The sequence below is a fragment of the Brienomyrus brachyistius genome, chromosome 3, assembly GCF_023856365.1.
Source record: "Brienomyrus brachyistius isolate T26 chromosome 3, BBRACH_0.4, whole genome shotgun sequence".
Lineage (NCBI taxonomy): Eukaryota > Metazoa > Chordata > Actinopteri > Osteoglossiformes > Mormyridae > Brienomyrus > Brienomyrus brachyistius.
Window position 1 is genome coordinate 36653279 of NC_064535.1, and position 20295 is coordinate 36673573.

At 48.8% G+C, this 20295-nt stretch overlaps 1 long non-coding RNA gene and 1 pseudogene across 1 annotated transcript; one reads left to right on the forward strand and one right to left on the reverse strand.

Moving 5' to 3' along the window:
• Window positions 1-1804: 1804 nt before the first annotated feature.
• LOC125738176 (neural Wiskott-Aldrich syndrome protein-like) lies at window positions 1805-15816 on the reverse strand (annotated as a pseudogene).
• On the forward strand, window positions 6077-6468 carry LOC125738179 (uncharacterized). Its single transcript, XR_007396752.1, has 3 exons — window positions 6077-6146; window positions 6240-6285; window positions 6402-6468. It is a non-coding gene; the product is annotated as an uncharacterized LOC125738179 (long non-coding RNA).
• Window positions 15817-20295: the final 4479 nt, after the last annotated feature.

Here is a 20295-nt window from a genome sequence, read left to right on the forward strand (position 1 = left end):
TGATACAAAAGAACTTCACTAAAGTCAACTGGAGATCAGCACCCTGAGCTCATGCGCAAAGATAGGGGAGCTGTCATGACCCCACTCAGCAAAAGAGGGGGTGGGGGCGTAATGCACACCGCCCATAGACACGGATGTTATTGCGGAGGATTCAACCCCCAGAGCGCAGGCATTACACAACAAACCGGCAAGAAGAGCCGATTCCCAGAACTCACTCAGTCCATGGGACCCGCATCCCGGAGAGTTTTGGAAATTTAACCAAGGTTCTTCGTCGCATTACGTGTGACTGAGTTTTGACTGCCAGCACTTTAACATACGTGGAAGCCTGACATTTGTGGTTTTACCTCAAAACAACAAAAACGGAAAAGTGGGTTTCAGGATTTTGCCTTTCGATGCTGACCAAAGCTTTTAAAACGTGAAATGAACATATGAAAATAAACCGACAATGACACCGAGACGCAGACCTATATTGGTGTAATTATTAAGCAGCGGTTCTGAATTACACAACGTGGCCGGGACGGACCCTTCACGGGGGCCGACCGCTCAGTGGCGCCCCCGCCCGAAGCCCGCCGGCCTCTCGGAGGACATGGTGTACCGCGGAGACACGCCGTCTCTGGGAATGTTCCAGCCTCAGTGGGTGACAACAGATTATTTTTGCTCCGGGTAGGGAGGGACAGCTGGGAGGACCCCTGCAGGCCATGTTAATGAAGTGTAGGACTGGGTCAGAAAGGAGGGGCTGCACTGCTACTGATTGGGGAAGGGGCGCCAGCCGTGACTCGGCTGGAAACAAAAGCAGAGACCGCGGAGTTCTTGTGCCCCCCAGCATCACCAGAGCACAGGAGGGACGGCCTTGCATGTCACAGCAAGGGAACACAGATCAATACCTTACAGAGCTCGCTCTCTCTCTCTCTGTCCGTCCATCTCTCTCACACTCACGTGTACACGCGCGCACACACACGCACAAACTACCAAGAAAAATCCCATCAGAAATCTGGTTAAGTCATATTCTGAAGCAGCGGACAGCTTTTATCTCTCACCTGCACCTTAAAACACACCAGTATGTCTCCACGATAATAACTAATAATTTATTCATTATTATTCAACCATTCCAAAGCCTTGGGCAACCCTGCAGTCGGAGGAATCCTGATTAAGGAAGCACATATCACAGAAACATTTCCAATTCTGGATAAAAATTCAATTAAACGGTTTGGCATATTAAAAAGGGAGAATCAATCGCCTACAACCACCCCCAAACATACACACACACACACGATAAGATTTTGTTAGCTGCACTGAATAAGAAAAAACACTTTGTAAATAATTACAATTTATTTATGTATCAAAAATTAGTGTTCAATTTGTTTTCCAAACTAGTTTTAAGGTCTGGTGTAAATGTTCTGACGGAAGTCCTCAGGAAGGCGGCTTCTGAACGCGTTTGGAGGCTCAGCAGCACCGTGAAACGCCCTTGAGCGCCGAAAGAAAAAATCAAAGAGGCTCCGAGCACGAACCGCGCTGGCGAGGTGCGAACGGATAAAAAGCGAGAAGGTAAGTGGTGCCAGCGGACCTGACAACGGACGGCTGCTGGCTCGGCTCGGCTCGGCCCGGGACTCCCGGCCACTGTGCTGCGGCGCAGTTTCATTACTTTAAATCCGTGCAAAAATAAAACGACCCACATCTGCCTAAGTTTATAGCGAGAGCAAAAGGCATCGCATCTTTAAAAAATAGCAGAATTGGGAAAAAAATAAGCGTTTCAACAACGATTCAAATATGGAAATTTCAAGTAGAGAAAAGTACGGTATGAAAATAGTGTCTCGCACTGATCAGAGTTTTAATGTCAGTTTGTTGCTTTTTCTACAATTTAATTTGAGCGAAGGAACTAAGTTACAAACGGTCCATATAAAATATGAATTTGCCCGAGGGGATCTTGACGGGGGAGAAAAAAAAAACTTGGATTAAGTGAGGTATTGCACAAGTCATTTTTCTTCTTAAAAAGGCTACAAATATATACAGCAAATAGACAGACCATTTACATACTAATCCGAATAACATTTAGAGACACATGAAGAATTTGTATGCGTGGTTTTGAGAAAATTCACTAGTCATCCCATTCGTCGTCATCTTCGAAGTCCTCCTCGTCGTCGTCATCGTCATCTTCGTCTAACAAACCAAATATTAAGTTTAGACAGAACAGTGAGAATTGAAAAACAAATTCACAAGAAAAATATGTTGTAAACAAAATACGAAGCCATTTTTACACCGCATACCACGTCAGAAAAAAGACTAGGTCTATCACCATTACGGCCAATGTCACAGGTATCTACCACCGGGGGGAGCTCACGTACCACAGTTCGAGAGCCACTATGAAACTGACCAATCGGTATTAATTATAAGCCAATAAGAAGCATGCTGTCACAGATGGGGGTGGGGCATTGGGGGCGCCTACCTGAAGAGTGTATGACCACGTTTCTCTTCTGCATGGCCTCCATCAGCGCTCCCACGATGCCGGAGGAGGGGGTAGATGGCTGAGGGGCCGAATCAGGTGCCTCCTGTATCACCTAGGGAGGTGAAAGACAGGAGGTCGGCTGCCAGGCGGGAGGACAGCACCTGCTCCCCCCCACCCAAACCCTCAGCCCCCGAGAGTCCCACTGACATTCTTCAGCTGGATGCCCTGCCGAATCTGGTCCAGCAGGGCGCCCCGCCCACCGCTTGCCGCTGGCTTGCTGCTGGCGTCCACCTTTTTCAACTGTGCCCCCCCACGAATCTGGTCCAGGAGTGCCGATCTTCCCCCTTGGGTCTCTGTGGAATCCAGGTCGGATGGCGGGGGCCAGTCCTAGGGGTGGGGGCGGAGGAGGGGGTGGGGGGGGGAGGAGCCGGGGGCCCACCGAAAGCTGGCGGGGGGGGTGGAGGGGGAGGGAGGTTGGCGGGGGTGGGCGGGGTGATGGGACAGGGCCTCGGTTAGGGGGTGGAGGGGGGAGCGCCCATGCCGGGCCGCGAGAGGGGTTGGGGGGAGCGGGTGTGGGCACTCGGGAGGGAGGTGGGGGGGGCGCGCCTCTTCCTCTGTTAGGGGGGGGAGGAGGAGGCATTGAACTGTGAGGTGGTGGTGGAGGAGGGTAAGCCACCTCTAGAAGGAGGTGGGGGAGCTGTGGGGGCAGGAGGGGAAGGTGAAGAGGAAAAAGTCACCACTTATTAAATCACCAGACTCATACTGGGGAGTCTCATGTCACAGGGAGTCAAAGCGCTTTGTCACACCTGATATCCAGAGCTCAAGGTTGCTGAAAATTCTCAGTAAGCATCATGCCACATTTAGCCCGAAGGTGGCGCTCTGACCCCATCCTTCCCCACAGACTGACAGGCGTCACTCATCGCGTGCAACAACCACAGGCCCATAAACTGCAGCAGGCGGGTTCCTATCGCTCCACCTGGATCAGTCAGCGCTCCCCACCAATCAAAATCATCATGTTTGCTCAACGGCTCTCAACCGTAACTGCCTTCAAAAAAGTCCCTCTAGGTTACTCTGAAATTACAACCATAAAAGCTTTTCCCCTAAGATTTATTGTTGCTTTTCAGTTCACAGCAAAAAATTGCAATTATTACTAATTATTCAGTTATAAATAACTAATTACTAAGTTAAGAGGAAATTGACCGTTAGGAACCACTCACACATGTAGAACATGGCTATTCAAATCACGGTGCTCAAGGTCCGAGTCCTGCTGATTTCCCAGCATTCCTTTAACTCTGAGCAAGGTGTGAAGCCTCTGGCCAATCAGAATCAGTCATCATTAAACTAACTGCCTGGGAGAATGGAAAACACGGCCTGGATTTGGAATCGAGGGCCAGATTTGAACAGCCCTGATATAAGAGAAGCTAAATAAATGAGGAGGAGAATTTAACCCCCCATAGCTGCAGAGCCTGGCTTTACCCCTCCCCCTCTAGACTCACCCTGCCGGCGGAGCTCATTCTTCACAGCCTCCATCCCGCCCTGATTCTCGATGATGTCATAGATGACCCTGGACGTCTCCTTGTCCTTCAGCTGGGCCTCGGAGATGCCACACATGTCAAAGAGGTTCTTCAGCTCTGGGTCAAGATTGTTCAGCTGGAGAAAATCAAGGAGGGAAGGTGGCTCATGATTCGGACCTTGGTGGGGGGAGGCATGACCTCTGTTTTTATGTGACTGACAGATGGTGCAAGCCCCGTTTCGCAAGAATTAAAGTTATGTTGAACAGTACCGATACCGTCATGCTGCGGAGGTGTCCCTGTGCGACATCTAGTGGCGGCATAAGGAAATGCTGGTGCTCCACAACAGAGCACGCACAGAAATTATGATTACAAATCCCTGTGTATTTACTTCTGTTATTCTCATTGGTCACACGTTCATCAGCTCTTCAGGGGGCCGCGAGACTAACACTCCAAGGGATACAGGCACGGTATGGTTTGGGAATCACGCGAATTTCGACCAGATGGGGAAAAAAAGCATCTTATCCATAAACCGCAATATGATGCAGGATGATGGTTGCATTCTGGACATCAATGTTTACAATCCTCTCTTTGTCACGATAAATGCACAGACTACTTCCCCCAACCTCCCTCGCCAGGGTCCGTAGCTGATAAAATTCCTTTGTGACCGCAGTTAGATATTTAAACTATGTGGCATCGTGAGATAAATAATGGCAACCCCCCAGAGAGGATTAACAAAATCACTCCCCATGTACACAATAAATTACCGGCACCTCCCACTGTTCGAAAGTACCCTCTGAAACCACCAGCAATGCGAAGGTCATCTAGGGGATACGAATTGTACTTCATGGACAGTAGGGTGGCGTAGTGGTCAAAGATGTAGACTCACTTTCTGAGGGTTTCTGATTCTGAGAAGGGATTTTCTGTTGCTAATTTGAGCTAGATCGTAATATCCAATCCTAAAGAGAAATTAAATTTATATTCTCAAGAAATTAACTAATATTATTAATACTACTATTAATAATAAAAATATTGAAGAAAACTATTAGTAGTAGATAGCAAAGCTTTTCCCACTTCTTTAGTGAAGGGAGCGATTTTCCCTCTGGAATCTCAGCCTCCATTTCCAGGCTTTTCCCCATTACAGCATCTACCAGGAATCTGCCATCACGGGGAATCTTGTCAACGCGTGGTTCAGCTGCGAGGTGATGTCACAGCGACAACACAGCCCCCCCTGTCCCATGACGGCTGCCGAAGGCGGGTCCCGCCCTGGCGGATGGGGGCCGTACTCACATCGAAGCCTGTGTTTGGGTCCCATCCTACGTGGCCGACATGCCTGTGGAGAGACAAAGGAACAAGAGGGAAGAGGAAGGCAGAGGGGACAGTCAGTGCATTGAAGCTGGGGAACGCACGCTGACACACACACACACGCTCGCTGACACACACACACGCACGCTGACCACTCAGACACACACACTCACGTTTGTATGCATATCTTTGTGTGGACTCTCGATTCAAAAACCTCATTCCCAGTAATGACAACCTTAACCCCCAACCAGCCCTAACCTTAGCCGTTAAGTAACCAAACAAAATACAAGACTTCAGGCATTTTTAGTCTTTTGATTGCAGTCACAAATTTTTATAAAGTTCTGCCTTGTGAGGAATGAAAAAATAGTCCTCAAAATGTTAAAACAAGTTTTTCATCACACTGTGGACACACACACACACAAATAATCTGACAAGAACAATAATGAAAAGCTGAAGGCAAAAGGGCGTGACACATTCAGAAGGTGTGGGTGCGGACTGACTTGTGGTAAGATGGCGGCGACTTCTAAGCAGGCTGTGTTTGTTTCTGTCCTTCATTCCTAAGGGTCACACGCCTTCCCCGTCCCAATGCCGCCCAATCTCCGCGATTATCCCTTCATTCCTGACTTAATCACCGTGACCACGCCTGCCAGCGCTCTCACTACACAATACACTTCTTTAGTCTCGGATCCATCGAGCAGAGCCGATGGCACGGGTGACAGACACCCGGCAGGCGCCACCGTGCCTATCGTCGTGATGGCAGGTGACGAGGGAGGTCTGGGAGAGGGCACGAGGGAGGTCTGGGAGAGGGCACGCGGGAGGTCTGGGAGAGGGCACGCGGGAGGTCTGGGAGAGGGCACGCGGGAGGTCTGGGAGAGGGCACGCGGGAGGTCTGGGAGAGGGCACGCGGGGAGGTCTGGGAGAGGGCACGCGGGAGGTCTGGGAGAGGGCACGCGGGAGGTCTGGGAGAGGGCACGAGGGAGGTCTGGGAGAGGGCACGCGGGAGGTCTGGGAGAGGGCACGCGGGAGGTCTGGGAGAGGGCACGCGGGAGGTCTGGGAGAGGGCACGAGGGAGGTCTGGGAGAGGGCACGAGGGAGGTCTGGGAGAGGGCACGAGGGAGGTCTGGGAGAGGGCACGCGGGCAGCATGGATTGCGGACTCACTGGAAGTTGCTGGGCGTGCCAATGTCGGCCTTGGTCAGCTTCTTCTTCCCTCCTCGGCCCTTCTTCTTCCTCTCCTTGTCCTTTAGGTTGCTATGCACCATGTTGTTGACCTGCATGTTGTTATGGTAACGAGTATTGACGATCTCTGGGTTCTTTATGTCCACCGTGGCCATCGGCAGGTTGGGTCCTGGGAACGAGGTCGGCAGTCAGCGCTCCATCCAACAGCACCGTGATTCACACAACCGGCATGACGGCTCATCTTACGGACCGCGGCGAGACAGCAAAGACCAGACACCACAAAACCAAGACCCACATCTATCCTTGGGACAAGCATCCCTACACCTGCAAGACTGTTAAACATCAAGCCAAGACTTTCAAAGCATTCTTGGCTCCTTGTCAGCTGTAGGTCTGTGATGTAGGTCTTCTACCTGCCTCACTCCATGGCAGCACTGACAAAAGCATCCGCTTAACAAATAAATGTAAATGCAGGAATAATGCATTTAGTTTCCTTGAACCTAATCTCATAATGTCAATGTAGGGCATGAAAACAGGAGTAGAGTTTTCTTGTTTTGCAGGTTATGTTTAATTCAAGGTTAAATTCATTAAGAAGCGGAGAGAACCTGGGAGCACTTTCCCAAATGGCCCAAGGACTAAGGATCAGACCACACACAGAAAGACCGACAACAAAGACGAAGGTGATTGGATGGGACTGATGTATCCCTCAAATTTCAAATAAAGGTCATCAGTCCCTCAAGGGCTTGCAGGCAGGAGTATAAAGAGTGCCACCTATCTGCAGAGGTCGCACACCACAACCCCCATTAAAGCCCCCCAATCCCACCACACAAACCCAAAGCACACACCCTGTTACCCTGACAGATTATGCTGTGGGCCCCCTGAATTAAAAACAGCGAGAGGTACCTTCCCTGGGGTGAGGACATGGCCCAGTATAGTGAAGCAGGGTGGGGGGGGGGGGTTATTTGTAGGTGTTATATACCCATAGGTGACTCTAGGCTTTTTTTAAAGGGGGTGCAAGATGAGAACCCAACAAGTCACTCATACAGACAGACAAATTAGTAAAAAACAATAGTAAAGACACTTAGAATAAATTATTATTACACTTTAAATGCCTAACACAAGGCAGGTGTTCAAATATAACTTTACAATGTAATTTAATATTGTTTAATTTAATATGTTCAAATAGAACTTTCATCTGACCAGTAGGGGGTGCAATTGCACCCTCTGCACCCCTGGTGGAGGTAAATACCGCGGAGAGCCTAAACGGGGCTGCCAGTGTGTGTGGCATCCAGAAACATGTTACAGATCAGAAAGGAAAGGGTATTTAAAATGATAAAGGAACTCTATTAGAAAAGGAAATCGCTGGAGAAGAAACCGGAGTAAAGGCGCACGGAATGACGACGTACCATTCGGAAGATCACGCCTTTTCTCTGCAAGACAGAAACGAAGAAGAATTAAAATCTAACAGACAGTAACAGTTCTGCATGGAAACAGCGTGAGGTTGAGCCAGTGGAGGATCTGGAGATTCGGGATCCCAGGCAACAGGCTGCGGATTGGGGGGGGGGGGGGGGGGCAAGTGGGGAATAGCGGGGTTACAGGCGGAGCTGCAGAGACAGATATTGAAAGCTGCCGTCTCAGACTCTAACAGTGTGTAACTGGTCCCTCTTCAAAGACCAGGATGAGTGAGTGAGCGGGGGTTCTGGAAAGACTTGGGGTTGGCTCTTAAAGACAACAGGCCCTCAAGGGGCGACGGCTGAATCACCGGTTCTCCTCTGCAGCCGTTTCCCCAACACATCGGCCATGCCCGCCCGGGAAACGCCGCGCCTCCTCGTCACTGGCGAAGTTCATGCCCACCTGGCAGGTCTGGAGGAGGAGAAGTGAGACAGGGACAGGGGTGGAGGCCAGAGAACTAAAGTCACTGGAGGCGTGACCCCCACAGGCTCCCTTCATTCGATGAAAATGAGAGACAAATCAGCCCAACTATCCCCTATGCACAAAGGCGCATGCAGACGACGTCCACATTGTGAGGGAAACATGCTTCGGTTCCGCAAAAAACTCACGTCTCCTACAAAGCAGATGAAGTACGGCTTTGGTGTGCTGAGAGTGAAGTTGTTGTAGAGTTCCTGCTCGAACAACAGCTTTCCTTCCTGGGAAGGACAGGGGGACAGAAGGACAGGGGGACACTGCTTGAGGATAGGCAGGGTGTCTCCACGCAGACTGACGGCCACATCACATGCTTGACCTTCCTGGCATGACACCACTGGACAAAAACACACCCAGATCTGTTCTGCTCCAGTTCTCCACTCGAGAACCTTGACAGATATTTCCCTCACTATTTGGAAATAACAAGTCCCAAGCCCACCCACCATGGACAGAACTCTGTCACAAACATGTCCCCACTGACCAGCACCTTTCTGTGGTGGACTCAGAATACCCATAATCCCTCAGGCTGGCGGAGCTCACCTTGAGGTCGTAGACGCGTAAGAAATAGGACCGCTGTGGGTTGTCCTTGACGAGGCACATCACTCCGCAGCACTTCTTCACCCAGGAGCTCCTGTCGGCCATGAAGACCTGGACAACGGCAGAGGACATCGCCTGCCGTGGGAGAGGGGGGATGGGGGGCAGGCAATGTTAAATATTCCCCAGGACACAGACAAAGCACCCAAGTACAAACACGCTACGCTAACAACAAACGAAGCTAATAACAGCACCAAGAACAGAGAGCATGATGCTACATACACTGTATGGACAAAAGTACTGGGTCACCTGGCCGTTACACCCACAAGAACTTTTATGACGTCCCATTATAAATCCATAGGCATCAATATGGAGCTGGTCTTACATGTGCGGCTATAACAGCTGCCACTCTTCTGAGAAGACTTTCCACAAGATGCTGGAGCGTCTGTGGGAATTTTTGCCCATTCGTCCAGAAAAGCATTTGTGAGGTCAGTCACTGAATGTTGGATGTGAAGACCTGGCCTTGCCTCCAGTTCATCCCAAAGGTGTTTGATGGGGTTTAGCTCAAGTTCTTCCACACCAAACTCAGCCAACCATGTCTTTATGGACCTTGTTTTGTGCACTGGGACACAGTCATGCTGGAACAGAAGATGGCCTAACCCAAACTGTACCCACAAAGCATGGAATTGTCCAAAATGTCTCGACACACATACGATGGTCTGTTCCCGGGGGTGTACAGGCCAGGTGTGCCAATACTCTTGTCCATATAGCATATAATAGCACAAAGCACCCACATACAAACACGCCACACTTACGAGAAGCTAAGCTAATAGGAGACTAAGAACATAGAGCATGATGCTACATATATTAGCTTCCCCCCACCCAAAGGACAGCTGCAGGGATGCCCAGAGAGGCGTCATGTGAGCTGCCAGCAGACGGCTGGCACTGCAGGCCCGTCTCGGCCCACTTACGTCACAGCACAGCCGACATCAACAGAAGGCTTTGTCCCGTGCCGTGCCCTGGGAAGCGTACACACATATCTGGGAAGCGTACACACATATCTGGGAAGCGTACACACATATCTGGGAAGCGCACTCTATCTGTCCTGCACTTTCGACGCGACACTGACGCTTGCCCGCATCCTAAAAGTGAAAACGGGGGCCGTCCTTTAGGCGGGTGCTGAAGAGCCATGGCAGAGATGTGACGGGCGATGTGGAACGCAGAACCCGCTCAAGAGCTACCCTGATGTGCGTTGTCCCGGTGGGTGATCCGAACACCGTGATGCGAAATGCAGAGCCCGCTCAAGATCTCCCATGATGTAGAGCAATTGCTGGGGACACACTTCAGGAAAATGAAGCTCGAAAAGGTCCCAGCTTTGAGGTCACTGTAAGAGTGTCCCTCTTCCTTCTGATTAAATTTAAATACCCATCATCTTGCTGTTCCTTCCCTTCCGAGTTGTGACACAGTGAAAACGGAACATTAAAGTTTGTGTGGCACAGTGGTAAGCACTGTTGCCTCACACCACCTGGACTTGGGTTCGAGTCTCCATCCTGGGTCTACGTGTGGGGAGCTAGCATGTTCTTAACGTGTCATAGTGGGTTTTTCCTCTGGGTTTTCTCCAATATCCTCCAAACAGTTCAAAATGCACGCCAAGGTAAGCTGCAGCTACCGAATGGCCTGTAGGTATGAATGGAGTGTGTATGTGCATGATCTGTGATGGGTTGGTGCCCCATCCTGGGTGGTTCCCCGGAGCCTCTGGGGGGAGGCTGCAACCCCTGCAACCCTGAATAGGACAAGCGGTTACAGAAAATGGATGCAAAATTTTCATGGAGTTTGGGCATAAAAAAAAAAAAACAAAACAAACGTGAAAACAGTTTCCAGAGAGCCGGAGATTCTGTACTGCTGACGTGGTCATGATCTCCCAGGGGGCGCCAAGCCAACTCCTAACCACACCTGCTACAGTGAGGCCTCAAGGAACAGGGGAACGACTCAGTCAGCACACAGGCTCATCATCATCAAGCCATGGGGCTAATTGACAGGAAGGCGGTTCATTGAAAAAGAGGCGATCTTTGTTCCTGTTTACAGAGCAGGATCACCGGGACGTTTCAGGAAGGTCATTAAGGGGCACCACGCTGGGCCGGCCTGCCTTTTTCATGGCCACCTAATGAATCTGTTGTGTGATTCAGAGGTAGGTGTGTGTGTGGGGGTGGGCGGGGAGGGGGGTTTCCGCTAAGCCCTCTGGGGAATTTTCTACCTTACAACCAAATAAAGAGAATAAATAAATGGAGCAAAACACACCCACCGAGAATCTTTCAGGAGTGACTTGCACGGTGCTCGCTGGGGGTCACACCAGTAATTACACCAGAGGGCGGCTCCCTGCTGTCCCGTACGATTTACATGCTGCCAATACATTCAGAAACACCCACAATCTCTAATGCAGCATGACTGGGTCATGGGCTGTGGGGATTCAAACAGCTCAACCAGAGCAAAACTCTGCATTCGGTTTTGTCAAAACAAAAGTAAGGATCAGAAAATATGGTCAGTCAGCGTCCTGGAAGCAACGGGTGGTGAGGGCTTTGGTCAAAGGGTCCAACAGTGACATGATCACTCGGAGGGCCCTGGGATTCAACTACACACCACCTGTGTCAAAATGATTTCCATTGACATTCCACGTGCGTAAAAGTATGAAACGCACACACACAGGACAGGATTGTCACACTTCACATCTCGGCCTTTGTTGTTGCGTGATCCAGTCATCTAGAATTCGCCACATTCTCCAAGCAGATACATTATCACAGCGGGAAACCACTGCACCCTCAGTAATAAGGCCACAGTACGTTATTCTGCACTCTCTATTTGGGACTGCTGCATCATAAGCATTTGGCGCCCTCTAGGGCTGGGGGTGCTGCGTAACAAACAAGGTGGCGGCGTTGTTTTCAGTATGTGACACTTTGCTCTTGCCGATGTGCTTGACTTCATTCAGCCTGGACATTGTCGGATATGTACGGCCACCTTAAAGATGGGAAACGCAAGTTCCCTGCCGTCTCGGAAGCGGGGCCTTCAGCCATATTATAAAGGACAAAGTGACCCCCAGCCAGGACACAGGAGCCGTGGGAGGAGCCAGGAAGTCTGTGGTTCCCAAGGGCAGCAGACGCCGTCATTAGTCTCCCACTATTCAAACCACACATTTGCATGGGCCCCCTGTTGGCCACAAGCAGTCACTACACTAAATATTAAATACATGTACGTTTAATAATAATAATAATAATAATAATAATTTCTGACAATTTATTGATCCCCATGGGGAAATTCCCTTTTTGCCTACCCCATCTTGCTCTCCATGAGACACAGACACACATGTAGGTGAGAGGAAGCTTGGCAGTGAAGGGCGGCCACCTGCCGAGGAGCCCAGGGAGCTGGGGGTTAAAGGTCGAGCTCGAGGGCCCAGAGATGTGGCTATTCTGCCGAGGCCGGATACAAACAGGCGACCTTCCCATCACTGGTACAGAGGCTTAGCCCAGAGCCACAGGCTGCCCAAGAGCTTACAACATGTTAGCATGTTCTGCTAACCAGATAGCTAGCTACCATCTTCTGACTCCACTCATGGAGGGGGGGGGAGATTGGGGGCAAACAGACTTTTTGAATTGGACCCCCTAAAGGACTCAAAAGCAGTGACTCTGAAAACCTTTCAGCGTTTTTGTGGGTCGGATTCAAATTTAAAAACTGCGCACCCCCCCCCCCCCCATGACTGATCCTGAAAAACCAGTATGACGGAAAGCCCACAAGGTAAGCCCTCGATCAGGACACCAGATAACCTCTGAGAAGGTCGGAGCAAGTCAAACCCAAAGGCTACTGCTGCCCCCCCCTCACTCTCAGCTGGCCTGGATCGCCCCCCCCCCCCCCCCCCCCCCCCCCCCAGAGACCACTTCACACCACGCAAGCAGAAAATGCCAAGGAACCAGTATAGGATGGTAACCTCACACAGCTAAAACCTTCAGGGGGAGGGGGACTGCAATCTCTGATGACACCTGCCACAAGCCAGCAAATCTCCTCCGGTGATGACGGGCTAGAGACGGAAACGCGAGGGTTAACGGCAGCCACACCAAAGCTATAAAATCAGACGTGAACTTTGAGTAGCCGTATAAAAGCAGGCAGGCACTGAATTCCACACACATCACTTCCCGCATTTATATCCTTTGTCACCGGTCTCGATTATATGGTCGTAAAGGCCTGGGACTCGGGTGAAAGTATGGCAGGTATGATCTCCATGCGTCGTGTCACTCCACCCCGTTAGAGGAGGATGCCGAATGCTGGGCCGTCGGCAGCCGCCCCGGCAAGGCGGCAGGACAAGCCCAGGGAGCGACTCCATACCTGGCCTGCTGTTCCCATTTAAACGGAGCTAAAGGCTGAATGCTAAAGGTCAGAGAGGAGGTTGCTGCTCACTGTGTATCCTCAGGGCCACGGGGAACCCCTGGAGAAACGATGAGCAGTGATTTCATGAAGACCCAGAGCTCATTAACCCAGCTGAAAACAGTACACACTAGTCCTGAATTACCTGAAAGGCCACACCATCACTGCGAGCCGACAATTACGTGCAAGGAGATCACAAACAGCTCTCACTATATTCTCCTTGGTGCATGTTACAACACACCCCGACCTACATTCAGCGCATAATCTGATTATTTTATTCCACAAAAATGCAAAGTCTGCTGTTCGATCAACAAACTATCAGTTTGTTTTTGTGCTGTAAGTTTAAGGGTGTGATAAGATTTCCTTCATTCTGATCTGCAAACAAATCTGACTGATGGGGGGGGGGGGGGGAAATCAACCACGAGAAAAGTAATCCAATGGTATAAGTGCGCTGGAAACAGCACCGTACAAAGAAAAATGAAAAGGGACATTAAGAAAGCAATAAAGGAAGCAGGCCACCGGGGCTGAGTGCCAGGTGTAGGATGGCATTTTCAGGTGACACCACAGAGTCCACATCTACAAAATACCCTGCTCTCACTTCACAAAAGTGTTCTGGAGATTGACAGTTTAAATTTCCGACGCCAGGTTTGTTTAGGTTTAGACAAACTGCGCGATTTACCTGCTTAAGATGATCCAGATAAGGAAACTGTCTAACCAGGTACAGATAATCCTGGAAGACACGTGTTCTGGTGCAGTAACAAAGTAACCGATGCGCGAGTTACTCGTTTAGGATGATACAGATATGGAAACAGTCTAAAGAGGTAGATAATTTTGGAAAATGTGTGTTTAGGTGCAGTAACAAAGTAACCGATCCCCTGAAAGTGGATCTGGAGATACCCAGGATCGTCTTAAGACAAGGGCTGAAACTTTCCACTGACTTTTAAACCCAGCACAGGTGACATTTCTCGATCATCATTTTGTAACATTGAATCGAAGTCCGAAAAACTGCAAAAAACGAACCGGGCGCATTCGATTTTTCTGGGACGGTCATGGGGTAATAAAAAAGAAACATAACTTACGGTGCATTTTTTGCCCAGATGCCCGAAGAGAGACTCGTTTTTCTTGCGGTGTCAAGACAATGGAGCCGCAGTTTGGGTTCCGCCTCTGCGGCGGAGGACCACTCATGGTTTAAAAAAAATCAAACAAAAAAATAATTACAACTCTTCAGGTCTATTAGATAAGTGACCAGCAGTCATTGATCACAGCTGGCCCGTGGCCGGACCTGTCGCATTAGTACGCAGTGTTATTATCATAACGCCTCCTCTAAAAGGCTGATTTATCTTTATTTAGGTCCCTCCAGAAGGCACGCAGGTTCAGTTTCGCTCCTTGGGGGTATCGGAAGGGCCAGTATCTCCCCCTGAAACGCCGAGCCTAAACTTTCATCCGAACTCCCCCAGCAGCAACGGAGGCATCGTCCAACATGGCAGCAAGGAGAATGTACCACTCACTAAGCGATGGGGTTACACGCTCCAACTAGGCTATCGGGCTATCCAGATTTCACCCTCGAAAAAAATGGGAAGATATACTCTCCTGTAGAATAACTCCGAATTACACTCTGAAAACGTAAATAGCGCTTAACAGTAATAGATGTAGAAAAAAAAAACACTGTGAGAATGATACGCCACCTCCCAAATGGAGAATGGTGCGTCCCTGTGGATTTTGTAGCAGGAATGCAGTGGCCAGGGCGGGGATACCGGCCTCGCGATGCCAGCGCGCTGGCTGCTGTCTTAATGGTGGCGGGGGCGCTGCCCCAGTGCTAAGTTGGATTTCAAGTTGAAAACTTGATAAAACTATTTCTCCCCTCACATGTGTCTGAATTTAGAATTGGAAATGTGCGCTAATTCCCAATTCATGGATGCCTTTCCAAGTTCCTTCACGCCAACATAAGAAAGCAAAAATACTGCAAAAAAAACTTCGCAAAATGTAAGGAACTGGTATAAAGTCTCTCCTAATGCGATTTACGATTATGAAAACCCATCGGTTTTGCAGTGATAAAAGCCGATTTTCAGGTCTGAAATTATTTACGTATATGAGTTTTATTACGATCCTGTAGTTCAAGTTCATCGATGGATAAACACAGTATCGCCGTTGTAAGTTTTCAGCTGTACTTTAAAAATGAAGATCTATTGCAATCCCTTACGTGACAGTCGATGTTCACGCAATACTGCATATTTTATCACTGAGATGCGATTGCAGACCAAACACATGCCCGTAACGCAGTCTGTTTACACAGCAAATACAGCGTTATAAAAACATACTGTAGACCCTGGCTGTTTTAATCTGTGTGACATTTTATTTGAGACGTATTGCTAATTTTTCAACATCATATTATATTCATATTATTCATTTTAATCACATTCCTGCTGACGTGGGTAAAAGGTACATTGTCTACCTAAAAGTGCCTCGTGAAACCACAACGCCATATTTTCATTCCATTTCAGGCTGTTTTCTTTTCTTGTCAAAAATGTTGCTGCCTTTTTAAGCATGCGTCACAAATCTAAGGTAGTATGCAGTCTCCACCACGTCCCTGGACCGCACCCCTGAGCCAGCAGGCACGGTGACGGAGCACAAGACTAAAACCAGTGGAACCAGCCAGGGGAGGCTGCCCCAAAGAGGAATCGACTAATGCGGGTCAGCCACTCGAGTGCTGGGGGTTGGGCGCACGAACCAAGAGAGGTACAAGTCAGTTTTAAAATGTCGAAGCCGTGGAGTTCATTTGCATTTTTGTTCCGCGTGTTTGTCATGCGTTGTTATGCTGCTGAGGCAGACAGAATCTGTGTGGTTTAATGGTGACTGATTAATGCCTTGGTTCCGTAGGTGATCAGGTTCTTTGGGCAGATTACGGGAGGAATCGGCGGGACAGATCCTGGGGCAGTGGGGTCAGTGCGGACGCCCACCATCTTCTTCATTCTAGCTGTGCTTTTGACCCACCTGTAGTTGGTCTGCAATGAACAGGACCTTGTCTAACTGTCCTGGTGAGCCTCTGTACTTCAGAGTATGTGACAACCGGCCCACGGCCAGACAGACTCTTCCTGGAAGCCACATGAGACATACATGGCATTGTAGCTCTCACATAACCTGTTGCCAAGCGGCACAATAACCCTTTAAAACTTCCTGCATGCTTCAAGATGGGGGGGGGGGGGGGGTGACTTGCTGGAAGATGCAGAAGTGTGTTTACTGGAGTAATTACGTCGCTGTTCAGTTTCAAGGTATGAGCTCGTTCTTGGACCAGATAACAAAGCCAATCTGGTTCTCGATCTGCTGTAATGAATAGTTACCTCATTCCTCCAGTGCTCTACGTCTGATTTAACCCCCAGCCCTTTGTATAGCGTCTGCTGCTGTTTCGGTTTCCATACACATGTGGGCCAGGTGAAGGGCTGGGTCTGACTCAGTGTGTGTGTTCACGTGTTCACAGGAGTGGCAATATGCAATAAGGCCGTGCAGATCAGTACTGAAATATTGATTCTTCGATACTGAATCATTTATTTTCAGAAATGATACTAATGTAAAAATATCAATATTTTAACCTGGCAATTTAAATGTTTAAATTAGAATATTATAGATAGCAGCATATGAAACTTTAGCAGGCAGGACTGCCTGACTTTCCCAGGGTCCGACCCAACAGACAATCAATCCACTGCTATCCCCCCCTGGTGCTGGTAAATTTCATCATCAGTACACCTCCCATCCCGGAATATCGGGATTGGTTTTTGCGATATCACTCTTCATACTGGATCGAATCTATCGAATCAAAAATAAAGTCAGTGGTAGCACCCATCGCTAAGCCCCCCCATCCAGGGTGTACCCCAGCTTTGTGTCCAGTGCTGCCTAAGATGGGCTTCAAATCCACCCCCCACCCCCCATAACCCTGACTGGGGGCCTGTATCACAAAGCAGGATTTCTTACTTTGCTGGACAGCTTGTGATGGGATTTAAGAGAAATGAACTAAATGTCAGTGAATGAAGAAAAAGTCCATTTAATGTGGGGTACAACTAGCCAAGCAGGAGATCTCCCGTCATAATACAGGCCCCAGGTCAGCAATATAAGCATAATAAGGAAGCAATTAATCGTACTTGTTCTGCAAATTCTGCAAATGATTTCTTGTGGGTTCAGTTCCTTTTTGTCTCTAGAGGCCATGAATGCATGAGGCTGTAGGAGAGTAAAGAGACAAGCAAGCAAACAAGGACCGAAAATACAGAACATGGCGACAAGCTTGCATTGATGGCCGAGGGGGCGATTCCACTGGGCCTCACTTATTCCAGCTTGTGGGGGGGGGCACTAATCTCAGCCTCGGTGATAGATCTCACACCTGGAACGAACATCTCCCCTTTCCTCACCTCAGACGTCAGTGAGAAGCACAAATCGAGGCCCCCACCACGGCTATGAATCGCCCCCAGACTGCATGGCACTAGGCGACGTTTGACACAGCCTTCTTCGCATATGACTCAATAGGATTCCAATAGTAGGAAGTTCGCTCCTGTGAATTAAACAGAATAAATAATATACTTCATTGTCGCAAAGAGGAATTGCTTCTTCAAAGGCAGCATTCGGCGCACTGGCCTATCAAGCAGCAGTAGAAACAGAATTGTATGCTGTACGTCTGATAGGGTGACCACCTAATCCATGCCAGGGGGGACACGTTGAGCTTGGACAGGGTTTGCAAACTACATTTCAATTAAAAGGACCTGCATTTCACTTAAGCGCTCAGTTCTTGCTGTGTGCTGATTGGGCAGTCTCCTATAATCATGCATGTGCAACGTTAAAGTGAAACAGCTGGATGCGTCTTTCAATCAAGGAAACAAACCAATCAAAGCACAAGAAGAACTGAACTATTTAGCCAAGCACAGGAACCTTTCAGTTTTAAAGCTGAAGCAGCTCAAAGTGTCCTCTCTGATATAGATTATCTGGATTTTCTGGTAACTCTGAACACCAAAGAGACCTTTTCTAGAGAAATTAGTGGACAGTAAACAGGACCAGCATCATGTCTCAATCCCCAGTTCTCCCTAAATCTGCCCAGCCGACCCTATTTCAACCCTCGTAAAAGCAGCAGTCTAATGAGAGCCAGCTGTGTCTCGTGTCCTAAAGCTTACCGTCAACTGCCATGAAAATGCAGCCATTTAGCATAAGCAAATCTCTGCCTGCCACTAGCTCAGATATACAGAGGCAACAAGGGGAACAGTCAGCTCTGCTTAGCGTAGCAAACAAGCAAACAAACGATGACTGGATCGACAGATTTCAGCTCGGGGCTTAAGTCGAAAGCCCAAGGTGGCAGAAAAGATTTCTGGGACATTCATATAAGCTGGCGACAAGACTGTGCTGCCGCAGTAAGTTCTGTAGAGTCACCGTTAAGGATTCTGAAGGCGCCGGGTGTTAGAGTGCAGAAGCGCAATCAGCTGTAGGAACCTTCAATTCAAGGCCTCGTTTTCTCCATTCCCTTGTTATGGCACGTCTCTAGAAAGGCCTGGGCTTGTTTATGACACAAAACAAAGGCGTTGCTAGAGATTTTGGGCCCCATGTCATATCGGGCCCCCGACCCAGACCAGTCCAATCATATTCCGAATTGTTTATGACCGAGCTGGAAAAAAAGAAGAATCAGATACAGATGAAGAGGAAGGTGTGACTTAGAAAATCACAAAGTGACAGAAGTTATTCAAGTAAATCTGGACTTTGGCAAGAAATATGCGAGATACACAGGGTTTACAGAAGCACATACACCTTCAGGTATATATACGGTGTATCACTCTGTTTAATTCCTGGGCTTTAGTAGGTCTTACTAGCATGTTTTGGAGTGTGTGTTTTTTGCTGTAAGGTGTCGTATATGGTATGGAAAAGTCAATCTGACTAAGTAAAAATTGACTTACATGGCAGTTTGTGGAACTGATTACTTACGTGAGTCGGGATGGGGTGCCCACATACACACACACACACACTACTCTCTCTATATATGTGACATTCACTAATCTGGGGACTTGTGAATTGTGAGCAGGCCTCCAGTCTTTATACAGCCATCATTATTCATGAGTTATTCTCATTCTCAATAGGTACCACTAGATGGCAGTGCACCATAAAAAATGTCATTATTGGCCAGTTCTATGGATGGCTGTATGAAAGATTTACCCAGTAGAATCAACAACGTATACAAGAATAAATGCAAAACAAGATGAAACTCGTTCCCAAATTTGAAATTCAAAAAGGAGCAGACATTTATCAGACATTTTAACTCTCAAACACTGATTTCCCCTCATGAAGTCATGGATATATGACTGATTTCCAGAAGATTCCCAGAACTTGCAGCAGAGGACGCTGTGCTGCCCAGTTGCTGCACTGGCAGGAGGGAAAATGGGGTGTATGCCGAGATGCCGGCTGGTGTAACTCCTGCACTGGGAGATCAACCGGAACCAACCAGAAACAGAACTGAACAGCTGCTGTGAGACTTTTGCTGGTCCTGAATCAAAGCAGCTCAAGTCGACTTTAATCCACCAGCAGCTGTGTGTGTGTGTGACGTTCCGGTGAGGGTTTACAGTGTGAACCTATTAACTGATACATGCGGCATGGGACAGCTCACCAGAATAGTGGGCACTTCCTTTGGACCGACCCACAAATCGGAAGCGTGTCTCTGGCTGAAGGAGTTTCTCCATCCTGGTCACCGTGGTGAACATGGTCATTGATCACTTTCCGGATGTTTTTCCATTACAGTCATTGACATAAGCAGGGCTGGATTAAAAGTATTATGGCGCTTTTTCCCTGCCCCCAAGAACCGAGTCGTATCCAAACCGTATGGCAAACCGGCGGTTTTCCATTAAGTGCTTTCACACTGCTGGAACTTTTCCTGGAACCAGGGACTTTTGTCATGTTCAAAAGTCGGAGAGAGTTCCGGAACCCTTTCTTAGTACCTGCTCCAGACTCGGTATTTTCTATTCGAACGAGAACTACT